The following is a 16,964-nucleotide window of genomic DNA, read 5'->3' as shown; positions in this document are numbered from 1 at the left end:
AAGAAACCCGGGGGTTCCTTCCGTATGATCATAAACCTCAAAAGACTAAACAGATTCGTTACCTACAAAAAATTCAAGATGGAATCCCTAAATTCCACCATTCCTTTAATTCAAAAAAATGCGTCCCTCTGTACAATCGACTTGAAGGACGCATACTACCATGTTCCTATTCACCTCCTGTCTCAAAAATTCCTGCGATTCGCAGTAAGGGATCACAGGGGGTCTGTCCACCACTTCCAGTTCGTGGCTCTCCCCTTTGGGCTAGCTTCAGCCCCAAGGATTTTCACGAAACTGGTGGTGGAGATGGTAGCCTCCCTGAGACCCCAGGGGGTGACGGTCGTCCCGTATTTAGACGATTTTCTACTAATTTCCAACTCTGTGGACCAGTCCATAGCAGACCGAGACATCTTCTGCTCCCTTCTGACATCTCTGGGGTGGGTGATAAACCTAAAAAAGTCATCCCTAGTTCCAAATACCAGGGTAAAATTCCTGGGGGTCCTGTTAGATTCAAAAAAACTAACAACCTTTCTCCCAGCAGAAAGAATCCAGAACCTGCAGTTGGCTATCAGAGCCTTCCTAGGACGTCGATCCTTCTCGTGCAGAGAAGCGATGAGTCTCCTAGGTCAGATGACAGCCTGCATAGTAGCAGTCCCTTGGTGCCAGGCCCATTACAGAACCCTTCAGTCCTGGCTTCTCAGGAGGTGGGACAGGAACCTATCTTCCTTGGACAAGAAAATCCTGATCCCGGGCCACATAAAATCCTCAGTACGGTGGTGGCTTCAAACAAAAAACTTAACGAAGGGCATGACCTGGTTCAAAACCCCAGCAGTGCTTATCCATACCGATGCCAGCGTAAAGGGGTGGGGCGCGAAAATTGCTTCCGACCTCTACCAGGGAGACTGGCCTCAAAGTATCGCAGCCCAGTCTTCAAACTACAGGGAGCTCAGGGCAGTCTGGGAGACAATACAGGTAGCCGCTCAAAAATTAAGAAACCAACATATAAAGGTCTATTCAGACAATGTTACGACCGTGTCCTACCTCAAACATCAGGGGGGCACACGATCTCAGAAGCTAGAAGGTCTGTCCAAAAAGATATTCCTCTGGGGGGAAAAGAACGTAAAGTCGATATCTGCAATTCATTTAAAAGGAAGCTTAAACTGTGCAGCAGACTTCCTCAGCAGGACTACCATAGACCAGGGGGAATGGTCTTTAAGCAGGGACGTCTTCAATCTGATTGTCCAGAGGTGGGGCCTCCCTCAGGTAGACCTATTTGCTACAAGAACAAACGCAAAGGTATCAACCTTTTGCTCCCTAAACCCAAGGGACAGGCCCCTAGCGATCGACGCCTTCTCCCTACATTGGAACTGGGACACTGCATATGCCTTCCCTCCGTTCCCATTAATCCCAAAGGTCCTCCAGAAGATCATCAGGGACAGAGCCAGAGTAATCTTGGTCACCCCGTACTGGCCCAAGAGGAGCTGGTTCTCGATACTAACCAAACTCTCCTCTCAGGAAGCTTTTATTCTCCCAAGGAGGAAGGATATCCTGATCCAGGGGCCGGTTCTCCATCCTCATCCGGAAATCTTCAGTCTCTCGGCTTGGATCCTGAGTCCAATCTTCTAAGACGTAGAGGTCTCTCTGAGGGGGTTATTTCTACCTTAAAAGCCAGCAGAAAGAAGGTGACAAACGCCATTTATTTAAAGGTCTGGAAGAGGTTCTGCACCTGGTCGGGCGACAAAGCCCCAGATCAAACCAGACCGAATATACTAAAGATTTTGGATTTCCTGCAGAAGGGCCTAGAGTCGGGGTTAAGTCCTTCCACCCTTAGAGTCCAGGTCTCAGCACTTAGTGCATATTTTGATTCTGAACTAGCCAACCATAGATGGATCCAAAGATTCATGAGATCTGCAGCCAGACTAAGACCTTCTCTCAAATCAAAGGTACCTACCTGGGACTTAAACACCGTCCTTAACGGACTCGCAGGTCCGCCTTACGAACCCCTGGACTCCAGTTCTCTGAAGCATCTTTCCCAGAAGGCGGCTTTTCTTATTGCTATAACATCAGCAAAAAGATTGAGCGAGATCCAGGCATTGTCAATAAGACAACCATACCTCATTATCCAGGACGACCGTGTCACCTTGAGGCTAGACCCGACGTTTTTACCAAAGGTAGTAACCGACTTCCATAGGAACCAGGAGATCATTCTTCCCTCCTTCTGTGAAAACCCTAAGAATCCTGGAGAAGAACGCTTCCATACCCTGGACGTTAAACGAACAGTGCTAAAGTACCTAGAGGTCACTAGAAACCTGAGGAAGGTGGACAACTTACTAGTGCTATTTGGTGGTAAAAATAAGGGGAAGGCAGCTTCCAGATCTACCATCGCCCGATGGGTAAAACAGACTATTACAGACTGCTACAGGAGTGAGGGCATCAGTTGTCCAGAGGTCATTCGGGCTCACTCTACGAGAGCCATGTCGACCTCTTTTGCTGAAAGAGCAGGAGCTTCCCTAGACCAAATATGCCGGGCTGCAACCTGGTCCAGTGTAAATACCTTCACTAAACATTACAGACTTGACTTATCCAGGTCCTCTGACCTGGCTTTTGGTCGCAAGGTCCTTCAGGCCGTTGCCCCACCCTAAGACGTATATAATTTGTTATGTCTCTCTGGGCCGTCATGGTGGTGAAGTGGAAAGCCGGAATTAGACTTACCGGTAATTCATTTTCCACGAATCCACCATGACGGCATGATATCCCACCCTGAAAATACATTTTACTCCAAAAAATTTGGTATGAACTTAATACCAAAAAAAAAAAAAAAAAAAAAAAACACAAAACACTGATTTTTTTTTCACTCATTAACTGGTGATTGTGGCACTATAATCTGGAACTCACTGGTGAATGGTGGTGGGAGGGGTCCTTTTAAACCTATCTCTGTTCCTGCCCCTACAGAGGTCAGGGGTCAATCTCTCTGGGCCGTCATGGTGGATTCGTGGAAAATGAATTACCGGTAAGTCTAATTCCGGCTTTTTTCATTTAAAAAAAATAGAGGACAGCCTCTGCGGAGCTGGGTATTTTTTGGCCGCGTTACTGAACAATGCACAATGGCTGTACGCTCATGCGTCCTTTTGCGGAGGTGACAAATCTGGTCAGTCAAACCCAAGGCAACATCATCAACCTCATCCCATATGCATTTTTCTGGAGCCCCTGCGAAGAGTGCTGGATCAGGCCGTAGATGAGCATGAAGAGGAAGAGTTGTGGTCACCATCACCACCAGAAGCAGCCTTGTCGTCGTTGATTGCTGGACCTGCGGCAACGCAGAGAGAGGAGTCTGAAGAAGAGGAGTCAGAGGAGGATGGTGGTTTTGAGGAGGTGGAAGACCAACCACAGCAGGCGTCCCAGGGCGCTTGTTATCACCTTTTGGGGACCCTTGGACATGGCTAGCTTGGTATCCAACATTGTGCAAATTGGGAGTTTGCGGTTGTGCAAATAAACTGTTTGCAGTTGTTTGCGGTGCGTTAAACGGGGAAATGGGTCTGTCAGAGTTTGGTCTGTCACTGTGAAGCGGGCGTAACCCTTACACTACCTGATCGATATAACATCATGTTAGGTGATTTATGCACTTTATGGATTAAAACCCGACTCTGTGTAAACTACGTAATTTTCCATGGGAGTTTTGCCATGGATCCCCCTCTGGCATGCCACAGTCCAGGTGTTAGTCCCCTTGAAACAACTTTTCCATCACTATTGTGGCCAGAATGAGTCCCTGTGGGTTTTAAAATTCGCCTGCCTATTTTGCGGAAATTCGTGTTCACCGTTCGCGAACGTAAATGTTATGTTCGCTACATCTCTGATCGTCACTACCTCTCCAAGTTGGGAGTGGGTAATTTCCGCGCACCCTCCACCTTTCCTTAGATTGTTCTGCTTTAATAACTTTTCCCATATTTCCGCTGATCAAAATTTAATGTCATCCATTGTTCTCCCTTGGATGTGGTCTCTCTTTCTTACGCTCCCTCTCCGAAGTGGAACCCTGATTCGCCGATAACGTGATCAACATGGTAGGTTTAGAAAGGGATGGTGGACGTCACAGGAACCTGCGATCAGGCAGAAGTTATCTAGAGTCAACAAAGCAGCAGCAGGGCCTCTCCTGTCTAACGTTTCCTAATCCAAAATACCGCAGTGATATTCCCTGTAATTTTTAATTAATCATTCCAATAACAGGGCATCTTAAGACTCCTTTATTTTTATTTATCGTAATTTCCTCCCCGAGTCGGGAGTTGGTAAATGTTGCGCGCCCCCTCCTTTCCTTCAATTCTTCAGTTTTAATAGCTTCTCCTTTCGATCACAATTAAATTTCATCCATTGATCTCCCTTGGAAGTGGTCTCTCTTTCTTTCTCACTCTCCCTCTCCGGCTTGAAACCCTGATTCGCCGCTAACCGTGATCAACATGGTAGGCGCAGAAAAGAACATCGAAAGTTGATAGAGCAGATATCCAATTGGATCGTGAACATCACAGGGATGTGCGACATGGTGGGGCAATATGTTTGCACACGCCTACACGAACTGACTGATGGTTCTGCCCTCTGCAACTTCTGGGTCTCCAAACAGATTTAACAGTGATCATTATGATGGGATAACCCCTTTAACACTGGTATTCCCTTGTCTACACACGGGGGTATTGACCACCTGATTATCAACCGGGGGTCATATCTATATTTCCCCTTTTGCATAAATGGGATTTGCTACAGTTGTTACAGTTACACTCTGGCTGATACTTTGTTGCAACCATGTATTTTGGTTATTTAAGACATGAAAGCCGGGTCATTTGGTGCTTGCCCGATTTGAACAGTGATACCCCAGATTATTATGCCATGGAGCCCATTTGGATAATGAAAGACTATGTGAAAGTAAAGACTCCATGGTGATTCTACTGTATTCGTGTAGTCTGAGTGCCATTTACATAATAATATGCACTTAGAACGGAGCTATCTGGGGATGTGTTACATGTCTATGTTTACTGTAATAGTTGTGACATTGTATGTTGGAGTAGTGATTTCTGTCCTATTGTCTCCACGTGTGTGTTGGCAATTTCCCTTTGTCCTGAGAGATAATTGAAGTACTCCTCGGTTGTCTCCGGGGCAGAGAGGAGAAAAACAGAATGCATTGTGGGGATGTATTGTGTCTGTGTGTCCTGAACTGTTGTTTATCTGTCCTGTATCACAGTCCTCCATCTGGTCCACCAGATGGGGACCTGTATAAATATGGGCGGGTAGCCCTCAGTAAAGGGAGATTCTGCTTCTTACCCTCAATTCATGCTTTAACTCGTTTTGTAGAGCTTCACTAATCACTAGCCCTTGTAAGAGCTCTCTGGATTTCATCTACACTTGCAGGAGCATGGATGACTGCTAAAAGGAACCTAACAGCTCTCTCTCTAGAATTCCGGGACAAGGACATCTAAGCGGTCCAACCCTCAGCCAGCCTGAGGCAACTGTAACAATTGGTGGCACAGTGGTGGGATTGTCCTTTATTTCCCAGGAGAGTAGCTGAACGGATAGAAAGTACTTATGACAAGCTGAAACGGGCTACCTTAAAAGATATGTTGGAGAGCCGTGGAGGAATTGCCAGCAACCTGCCCAGGAGAGAGCTGATTGCGGAGTTAACTGAGCTGGACTGGAATTATACCATGGCAGAGGCATCATCACCCGGGGAGGATGAGGCCACCCGAATGGTAAAAGCCAGGATGCTGACGTATGGACCGAATATCTCAGAGAAGAGGATTGCCGCACTGTATACTGAAGCAGCCAAAGAGATACAGGATTTGAGGGACCATGAGTACCGTATGTATATGACACCGCCCCCTGTTGTACCCACAGTAATGACAACTGTCCCCTCTAGCCTTCCGGGATATGCCAGCTGAGGAAGTTACCCAATGCATATGGATAAAAGAGGTATTGTTAAAAAGGTATGCTGTGACACCTGATACATATCGCCGGCAGTTCAGAGAAATGGCCAAGAAACGCAGCAATGCACACTCAGAATGGGCCAACCGATTGCACCGAGCTGCTAATCATTTGATTACGGGCAGTCAAGCGGTAACCGCTGAGGAAGTGTTACAATGATTTCTGCTAGAACATTTTTACAAAGGATTGGAGACAAAATTATTACTATAGTTGTTGGACAAGCAACCCACCACGCTCAAGACAGCTGCCCATCCCGCTGACGAATACGCAGATTGGGTACTACACGAACGTCCAAGCTCCAGACCCACTCCAACCACAGAACCACGGGATACTTACAGACCACCTCCTCACAATGAATTTCGGTCTCCAATTCCACCAGGCCCCACCAGGTACCAGAGACCAGTTAATACCAGTTATGACAGAGCCACAGGAACCTGTCACAACTGCCATGAACCATGACATTATGCCAGGCAGTGTCCACTCAACACAGAACGCCCCTACTGGAACCGACCAAAGCCACAAACTACTGCTGTACCAGCTTGCCACCCTAGTGCCATGTGTGTGTCATCACCCTCCGCTCCAGAAGAATACCTAGGGCAACTCCATGAGGCCAACACTATCTATGCAGCATCAGATGACAACCGTCAACACCACAGACAGCAGGTACAATTAGAAGGGCTGTCAGTGGAAGGACTACGTGATACTGGCGCCACCATCACGCTAGTTAAAGGCAGTCTTATTCCGGCTCACAAAAGGTCTGGGCAAACTGTGGCTGTACGAGTGGCAGGAGGAGCAGTATACCAGGTACCCACAGCCCGAGTACATTTGAATTGGGGTGCAGGGGAGGGTAAAGTGAATGTGGGCATCAAGGACAATTTACCAGCGGAAGTTTTATTGGGCAATGACTTGGGGCCGATTACATCTGCCTATGCCACCTCTTATGGTGCAACAGCCCATCCTGTAACCACCTGGTTGCATGCCAGGACTGAGAGAGAACCATCACCAGTGCGGGAGCCACAGGTAGGACAAACTCCCACCCTGACTTTCCCTCAGCCCCCAGTCTAATGGGATACTCCTGAGACATTTGAATCTGAGACTAAGACTGACCTGACGCTACAGAAATATAAGGAGAAAGCTGAACAAGGCATAGGGGGGTTAGATAATGAAATGTTTGTTTGGGAACAGAATAAATTGTACAGATTAACAGAGAAAAAGAGAAACCCAAAACGCCAGTTGGTAATTCCGTTAAAATACCGCAAGGAGATATTAAGAGTAGGGCACGACATTCCGTTAGCAGGGCATCTAGGAATGACCCGTACCTTACATAGGATCACCCACACCTTTTTCTGGCCGGGAGTATATAATGATGTGCGTACTCATTGTAGGACCTGTGATGTGTGTCAAGGGGTGGGAAAAAGGGGAGATCATCCAAAATCTCATCTAGCCAATATGCCCATTATTGAAGAGCCGTTTAATAGGGTAGCCATAGATTTAATAGGACCTCTCGCCACCCCTAGCCCCTCAGGAAAGAAATACATCCTTACTGTAGTTGATTATGCCACCCGCAACCCAGAGGCAGTAGCACTATCAAACAAACATTCAGGCTGATATTGTAGCCATTGCCTTGGTCCATATTTTTTCCCGTGTTGGGTTTCCCAGGGAAATCCTATCCGATAGAGGCAGCCAGTTTACAGCAGAACTAACCCAACAGCTGTGGCACGTGTGTAACATAAAATCTTTACTCAGTTCTCCCTACCATCCCCAAACAAACGTTTTGTGCGAGCAATTCAATGGAACGCTCAAGCAAATGCTCAAGACCTTTAACAGTGAGTATAGGGATTGGGAGCGGTTCCTGCCACACCTCCTGTTCGCATATCGGGAGGTGCCGCAGGAATCCATGGGTTTCTCCCCGTTTGAACTACTTTATGGGAGAAAAGTGCAAGGACCCTTGGACCTTATTAGGGAACACTTGGAGGGAGCCACTGAGAATACCGGGGTCCCTATCGTGCCATATGTATTAGAGCTTAGGGACCGGATGGAACAACTAGCCAGATCTATCCAAGCCAAGCTCCAGATCGCACAGAGACGCCAGAAAGTATGGGACGATAAGGGAACCCGGCGCCGTATTTTTCAAATAGGACAGAAAGTAATGGTACTTAAACCAGTTAGGCAGGACAATTTACAAGCCTCTTGGCAGGGTCCTTATAAAGTAGTAGATAAAGTGTGTGACACTACCTGTCACCATGTCATCGCCAGCTGTCACGATGAAAGGCTACGGAAAACTTTCATATAAATATGCTCAAGAAGTACAATGAGAGACCTAAGGAAGGGACTGCAATATATAGTCCAGCACATGAAGACCCTGATAATCTTCCCATACCTGATCTCTTAAATAGGAAACTGCACCCCAACATACTCAGCCAAGTGCAGATGGGAGAAAAGTTAAGTAGCGTTGAGAAGGGCCAGTTAAGTGACATGCTATACCAAAAGAGGTTTACCTTTTCCCAAGACACAGGGTATACACTCCTCACCACCCATCAGGTGGACACCCCAGGTCAGATGCCCCTTCGCCAGGCCCCTTACCGAATCCCTGAGGCAGTTAGAGACGGGATGAAAACGGAAATATCTGAAATGCTACGATTAGGAGTAATTTAGTCCTCCGACAGTCCCTGGGATTCCCCAGTAGTGTTGGTACCGAAAAAGGATGGTACCACTAGATTTTGCGTAGATTATAGAAAGCTAAGCAACAAAACGGTTACTGATGTATACCCAACGCCCCGGGTAGATGAGTTGTTCGATTGCATAGCCTGAGGGAATTACTTAACTACCATTGACCTGTGTAAAGGTTATTGGCAGATCCCTCTGGCCAAGGAGGCTGTCTCCAAGTTGGCCTTCGTCACCCAGTTTGGCTTGTACCAATTTAAGGTCATGCCATTCGGGATGAAAAATGCTCCAGCTACGTTCCAGCGCTTGGTAGACAGACTCCTTGATGGCTTCCAGGATTTTGCTTGCGCATACCTGGATGACATAGTGATTAACAGTGAGTCCTGGGAGGAACACTTAACTCAGGTAGCTGGCCTGACTCTGAAGCCATAAAAATGACATTTTGGGATGGCCGAAGTGCAGTACCTGGGACATAGAGTGGGATGCGTTAAACAATGCACTAAAGCCAGCGAAAATAAAAGCGGTCCTTAACTGGCCAATCCCACTTACTAAGACACAGGTACTGGCATTTCTGGGCACTGCAGGGTATTACAGACTGTTTGTACCCAATCATAGCACCATTGCAAAACCCCTGACCGATTTGACGGTGGAAAAGGAGTGTTTGCGAAGGAGCATGCAGAGCCACGCCAACTGTGTCCTGCGTTGCCGTCGCCAAACGAGAGGAAGGCTTGGGACAGACACGAGGAAGGTAAGACAACTACCTCCATAATCTGGCCAAATACCGGCATTATACCAGCGATTACAAAGCGAACCATATATGCAATATGATAATGGGATATACCATTGAATACGTGCCATTCATCTGCACGTGAGTGTTGAGAGAGACGCTCCACTAGTGGATTACTAAACTTTTACAGGATACCACAGTACATTCCATATTTCTGCTCTCTAACAAGATACCGTTTATACCAAAAGGGACAATCACCTATTCATTTGATTCTTTTTATTGGACCGCGCTGCCTCAGAAGTCACAGGAGATCCACAATCGAAGCCAGCAAGATAATCACGGACATGGGGAAGCAAACAGGCCAGTCAAAGCCTATCCTCTCCTTTCCAAGCTTCTATGGAACACCAAAATTGCATCCAATAGTGAAGTACCGTCATACAGATTGGAGTAGAAAATGGTTTTATTATACTCACAATGTACAAGTATATACAGGCAGTATACAATGGATCAATGAATCAATCACCCAATTCATTTGAATTGTATATTTATATGAATTAGTATTCAGTATATGAAATTGTATACATATTTATCCCCCATATGTGTGTATTTTAACATTATTTTAGTGTTCAATTAAACTTTTAATTTCCAAATTGCCATTTGTTCGAGTCCTCACCCTATTTTTATTTGCAATTGTATATTTTGACCAGAGGGTGGGTGTCCCTCTTGTGGGTTAGCAGCACCGATTCCATAAATTCATCCTGAGTGAGCCACCATCCTTGAAGATTTGATTGACAAAAATCATATGTACCCTAAAATAGCACTAACAAAACTGCCACCTTAACCTGTAGTTTCCAAAATGGTGTATTTTTTAGGAATTTCTACTCTAGGGGGTGCATCAGGGGGTCTTTAAATGTGACATGGCAACTTAAAATTATCACAGTGAAATCTGCCTCCCAAAAACCATATGGTATTCCTTTCCTTCTGCGCCCTGCCGTGTGCCCGTACAGCAGTTTACGACCACTTATGAGAGGTTTCTGTAAACTACAGAATCAGGGCAATAAATATTGAGTTTTGCATGGCTGTTAACCCTTACTTTGTTACTGGAAAATATGGATTAAAATGAAAAATCTGCCAAAAAAGGTAAATTCTAAAATTTCATCTACATTTTCCTTTAATTCTTGTGGAACACCTAAAGGGTTAAGGAAGTTTGTAAAATCAGCTTTGAATACCTTGAGGGGTGTCGTTTCTAAAATGGGGCCATTTATGGGTGGTTTCTGTAACGGAACGCCTGGCACCCCGACCGGGTACCTCCGTCGATAGATGCTCCTAGTGCTTTCCGAGGACTCCAAGCACTCCACCTGACACCGTACACACTGCAGACCCCACGAACCGCTGCAGCTTGGTTGGGGTCTCACCGTCCTCCACCCACGCTGGACCCAAGACCGGGCCTCAGCTTCCAGCGGGTGAACCTCTCCTACATCCAGAGAGCAGGAACCTTGACCAAGCTCTTACAAGAGCTTATACTCAGGGGAGTATTGTGATATAGCAATCCCCAAGAGTGTAGTTATCGCATTCCCCAAACATGAGCCAAAACTTCATGAAGGTATAAAAGCAGCCTCTGACTGTACTTGAACGTACAGCCTCTTTTATTCACCATCCACAAACATAGTACTGCCCACAGGGTTTTGAAATACAACCAATAAATATATTACAACACATACAATGTAAGTACAGCAACCAATCGGACACAGGACAGATATGTAGCAATTCAGGATACACAGACACAACACATCCCCACAATGCATCATGGTTTCCTACTCTCTGCCCTGGAGACACCCGAGGAGCAATCCAATTATCTCTCAGGACAAAGGGAAATCGCCAATACACATGTGGAGACAACAGGACAGAAATCACCATTTAAACACACAATGGGACAATGGCACAATGGGACAATAGAAACACACCCAGCATATTCCTCCCCTCTGTCTAGGAGATAATTGAGTCAATTTCTGTATCTACTCAACTATCTCCTAAGCTGAAAAGTTACACTTCTTATAAATTGTTACAACTTTGTGAGTTTACATTGTACATACATATAACTTATATCAATTTAACCAGTATAACTTGGGGACAAACCTATCCAAAATTTACTTGAATAGGTTCAGGGGTTTAAAAGTAAGTAAAAGTACCTTAAAGGGCCGTAATCCAGGGGCAGGAGGCTGGTAAACAGGCCTCTCCAAAACCCAGTGGTAAGGGTTGGTTTCGCCACAGTTTCTATTCTGTAAACCTCGCAAGTGACTTCAGACCTGAACTGGTCCTTAACCTTAAGGACACAGGGCGTACAGGTACGCCCTGTGCATTTCCTATCACCACTGCGCGGCAGGCGGTGATCAGCACGGTGTGCCTGCAGAAATCATTCAGCAAGCACCCTGTGTCAGGAAGCAGGGGGTGTTACCCCTACTCGGGGACCACGGGCACGGCGCAGGGCATGGGTTCCCCTTCAGCTCGGTAGAACACCTGGTGCCCAAGGTGCGGGTGCGCAGCGTGTGCGCAGTACGCAGGCTGCGTGCGCATTCCCGGGTGCATAGCATTCCTGCATTATCTGGCTGTCAGGTGTGAGCCTTTCTGGGGGAAGTTCCCAGTACACACCGTCCTCGACTGCCATTAGTTCCTGGGGAGGGTGGTTCCTACCTCCCCTGGCTATAAAGACCTTGCCTGAGCTCTGGCTCATTGCTGAGTTATTCCACCTTATGGTGAACACCTAGCCTCCCTGCAGATCCTCCTATTGACTGTTGATTCTTTGTATCCTTCCCGGCAACTGACCCCTGGACTGTCTTCCGCCTTGATCCTTCGCTGCCTGCCTCGACCCGGATTGGACATTGACTACCCCTCTTTGCTTATCCCTAAACTTGTACAGCATTCTGGGCTGTCAGCTGCTTACTGCCAGTGGGTTCCTCATCCCACTACTGGCTCCCTAGGAGGTTTGACACCCTGTGACAATGCCGAGGGGGGTCCTGTGACCCTCCCCCTGTATCAACGATCACTGCTAACCGCAGGTTAATTCAGACCTGCGGTTCGCAGCGTTTCTGGGTTATTCGGGTCTCCGGTGACCCGATGACCCGGAATAGGAGGGTGATTGGTGATGTAGATCCTGTGAGTTGGCGGTGACGAAGGGTGAAGATGAGGGTGAGGATCGCCTGTGATTGACTGGAGGGACTGACCTGGAGATAACGTCCTGGAGCTCCGCTCTCCCTGCCCAGCGAGTTTTTGGGGTGTGAACAATTTTTCGGGGATTCTGTTAGGGTGGGTTAGTGTAGGGTATACATAAAAACACAATGTTCCCCACACGCACACACTAAATAACATTTTACACACACACGCACTCCCCTTTAGCGTTCTAAGATGGCTTGCCGGATGTTCTCGGCCGAGGAGGCATACGCCCAGCTGCTCTCCGACTCCGGGAGCCCCAGTGAGGACGAGGATGACCCCACTTTCCTGTTGTCATCCTCGTTCTCCTCATCATCATTTCTCCCTAGTAAGGACATACCCCATATGTGGATGTAAAGTTCTCTGCGGGCGAACTACACGGCTCAGAAGAGAAGGACCGCCATTGGGATTTTGGTTTAAAAAAACACCAATTTTTGGCAATATCCTACATCTGAGCATTTGTTAGTGTGAGAAACAAGCTTGAAATACTGCAATAATAAATATTCTAAGTTTAAAAAAACACCCATTTTGGGCAAAATACAACATTTTCTGCCTTTGTTGCATCTGTCAGTGTGAAATACAATCTTGAAATACTGCAATAATATTCTTGGTTTAAAAACACACCCAATTTGGGCAAAATACTAAATTTGTGGCCTTTGCTGCATATGTCATTGTGAAATACACACGTTAGATGGTGCTCTTATATTCTGTTATTAAAAAAAACACCCAATTTGGGCAACAAACCTAATTTGCGGAGTTTGCTGCATCTGTCAGTGTAAATACAAGCTTGAAATACTGCAATAATTTTCTGGGTTTAAAAAAGCACCCATTTTTGGCAATACCCTACATCTGGGGTCTATGCTGCATTTGTTAGTGTGAAAAACAAGCTTGAAATATTGCAATAATATTCTTTGTTTAAAAAAACACCCATTTTGGGCAAAATACAAAATTTCCAGTCTTTGCTGCATCTGTCAGTGTGAGATACACGCGTTAGAGACTGCTGTTAAACTCTGTTATTAAAAAACACCCATTTTGAGCAAAATACTAAATTTGCGGCTTTTGCTGCATCAGTCAGTGTTAAATACAAGTTTGAAATACTGCAATAATTTTCTGGGTTTAAAAAAGCATCCATTTTTGGCAATACCCTACATCTGGGGCCTATGCTGCCTTTGTCAATGTGAAATATAAGCTTAAAATACTGCAATAATTTTCTGGGTTTTAAAAAACACCCTTTTTGGGCAAAATACTAAATTTGCATCTGTCCGTGTGAAATATACGCGTTAGATACTGCTGTTATATTCTGCTATTAAAAAAAACACACCCATTTTAGGCAAACTACTAAAATTGTGGCGTTTGCTGCATCTGTCAGTGTTAAATACAAGTTTGAAATACTGCAATAATTTTCTGGGTTTAAAAAAGCACCCATTTTTGGCAATACCCTACATCTGGGCCTATGCTGCATTTGTCAGTGGGAAATATAAGCTTGAAATACTGCAATAATTTTCTGGTTTTAAAAAAACACCCTTTTTCGGGCAAAATACTAAATTTGCAGGCTTTGCTGCATCTATCAGTGGGAAATACACGCGATAGATACTGCTGGTATATTCTGCTATTAAAAAACACCCATTTTGGGCAAAATACTAAATTTGCAGCCTTTGCTGCATCTGTCAGTGTGAAATACACACGTTAGACACTGCTGTTATATTCTGTTATTTTAAAAAAACACCCTTTTTGGGCAAGATCCTAAATTTGCGGAGAATGAGGAGAGCATTGAATAAGGGACGTGGCCCCTGACGTGGTGCTGCTGGTGGAGCTCCTGTTGCAGGGAGAGGACGTGGTCGATCTGTGCCAGCTACACGCACAAGTGAATCACCTTCCTCAGGTGCGAGTAGGCGACAGAAACTTCAGCGTTATTTGGTCGGGCCTAATGCGGCTCTACGAATGGTAAGGCCTGAACAAGTACAGGCGATAGTAGATTGGGTTGCTGACAGTGCCTCCAGTTCTTTTACATTGTCTTCCACCCAGTCGCCTTCTGAAAGATCAGAGTTAGCACCTGTAGCCAATGTCCATCAGTCTTTCACCTCACCCCCTTGCAAATCAGCCAAGCAGTCTGAGCCCCAAGTCATGCAGCAGTCTCTTCTGCTTTTTGATGACTCTGCTAGCAGGGTTTCCCAGGGTCATCCACCTAGCCCTGCAACAGAGGTGGAAGAGATTGAGTGCACCGATGCCCAACCACTTATGTTTCAAGATGAGTACATGGGGGGGGGCGGAGCTAGCCGCGTCAGGAAATGGCCGCTTGACCCGTGAGCTCCTCTTAACAGCACCTGCTTTCAGCTTAATCTACGGGTTCCCACCCCGCTTTAACATGGGAAAACCGACCACGGAGAGGTCCAAGGAGTCTCAGATGACCCCTAAACATTCTAAGGGACAATCGGACCTCGACAAGTACCTGAAAAAGAAATCGTCCTTGCCGGCTGTGAGATCCAAGATGGCGCTGGATGCAGCGGCCGCAATGAATTATACAGAGGACTCTGACGATGAGGGTTCCTGCACCATGTCGGAGACACACAGTGAACGTGGCTCGATACCTATTACCAGAGCCTTCCTCAAAGAGTCTCTAGCCCTAGCTTTCGAGCCAGTCCTAAAAGAACTCTCTGCTATTAAAACAGAGTTTAAACAAACGGGACACAGAGTGGCAGCTTTGGAAGAATCTCAAACTGCTCTGACAGCACATAGTCGAGCGCTGCAAGTTAAAGTCTCGGAGGTCCGTGAACAAATGAATTCAGCTCTCCTGCACCTGGAAGACCAGGAAAACAGAAGCCGGAGAAAGAACGTCCGCATAAGAGGCATCCCAGAGAGCGTGCAAAGGGACGACATACCCGTTACGGTCAGTCAGTTATTTGCCACATTACTTGGCCAAGAAAGGGCAGAAAAAATTATCGTAGAAAGAGCCCATAGGGCCCTTAGGCCCAAACCTCCACCAGATGCCCCACCGCGAGATGTAATATGCGGTTTGCTTAGTTTTGTAGACACAGCCTGCCATCTTAACTGCCGCCAGACACAAAGGGGACATGACATTTGAAGGCTGCAAAATACAGCTCTTTCAAGATCTTGCGGCAAGCACCCTAGCCAAGAGGCGACAACTAAAGCCACTTACCGATATCCTGAGAGAGAGAAGACACCCTCTGCGCTGGCTCTATCCATTCGGCCTGTGTGCGACTATCAATGGGAAACAGGTTATTATTCGGCATCCGGACGACCTCACCAAAATGTGGGACGCTCTGCAGATAGAACCTTTAAATATACCATCTTGGTTACCTATGGCGGAAGACTTGAAGATGCCACCCTTACCTACAACGGAAGAATGGAGGGTCGTCAAAAAGTTCAAGTCCCCACAGACAAAGAAGCGTCAAGTTGAACTTCAGGACACTTGAAGTTGATTTTCACCTTTACCTTTTAGAAGGTTTGAACTCCCCTTTGCGGAGTTCCTGCCAGTTACGGGTTATTTTGTGTTAACCCCTGATTCAAGAGGTCCATATTGGAGGATATAGAAAGTTGTTGCCATTACTTAATGCTGACCTCTGGGGTTCTCACTTTTGACACCGTCTCCCTGTCCCCATTACTTCTTATATCCTCCAATAACCGCCTAGTTTGTGTGGTTAGAAGTGATGAGGTATCTCCTCTTAACGTATGTCATTATAATGTTAAGTGCTATCTTTACCTGAAGATCTCAATTCTTTATTTTCTTATCCTTTAACCTTTATACCTGCCTGGCTTTTGGTGGGGTGGTGATGTTGTAGTGTAATGTTCCTCTTCTCCCTTCCTTGGTCAAAGGAACATTTCAAATATATGCGCACTCGATGTCACTCACGCTATTTTAAAGTGCTTTATTTTAATTTAATTTCATGTATTGATTCTTTCTTTGGTCACTCATATATTCTTCAAGCATAATGTCTAGAGGCCCATGAAATTAATGGTTCATCTAGGGTTTCAATTGTGTGGGAGCCCACAGCTTTGGCGCTGACAGGAGAGGGAGGATCTAATTTTTGATATACTTGCTTGGGATGTCTGTTTTTTTTCTCCCTCCCTCTTCTGCCAGACTGCCTTAAAAAGCCGGTGCTGGGGGGTTCACTCAGGCTTTGTGTACCTCACAGTACTCTCCCCTCACTTTAACCCTTTTATTATCTCCTTTTCATTTTATACTTTAATTTACCCTTCTGCCTTTCTGTAACCTCCCCCTTTACAGGAGGTAGTTATCTTGTTTTGCCTTGTATGAGTAATAATATGTTCTATTATGTACTCATTGTTCTGTACATGGTTTCTCAAGACGGGCTCAGGGTCAAGAAACATTTATTTCGCCGGGATGTACCCTCCTGTATCGATCGGCAATAACCCACTTCCTATGGAT

Source organism: Bufo gargarizans, chromosome 1 (assembly GCF_014858855.1).
Source record: "Bufo gargarizans isolate SCDJY-AF-19 chromosome 1, ASM1485885v1, whole genome shotgun sequence".
In the NCBI taxonomy this organism is placed as follows: Eukaryota; Metazoa; Chordata; class Amphibia; order Anura; family Bufonidae; genus Bufo; species Bufo gargarizans.
The sequence above is the reverse complement of the archived record's forward strand: the minus strand, read 5'-3'. Positions refer to the sequence as shown.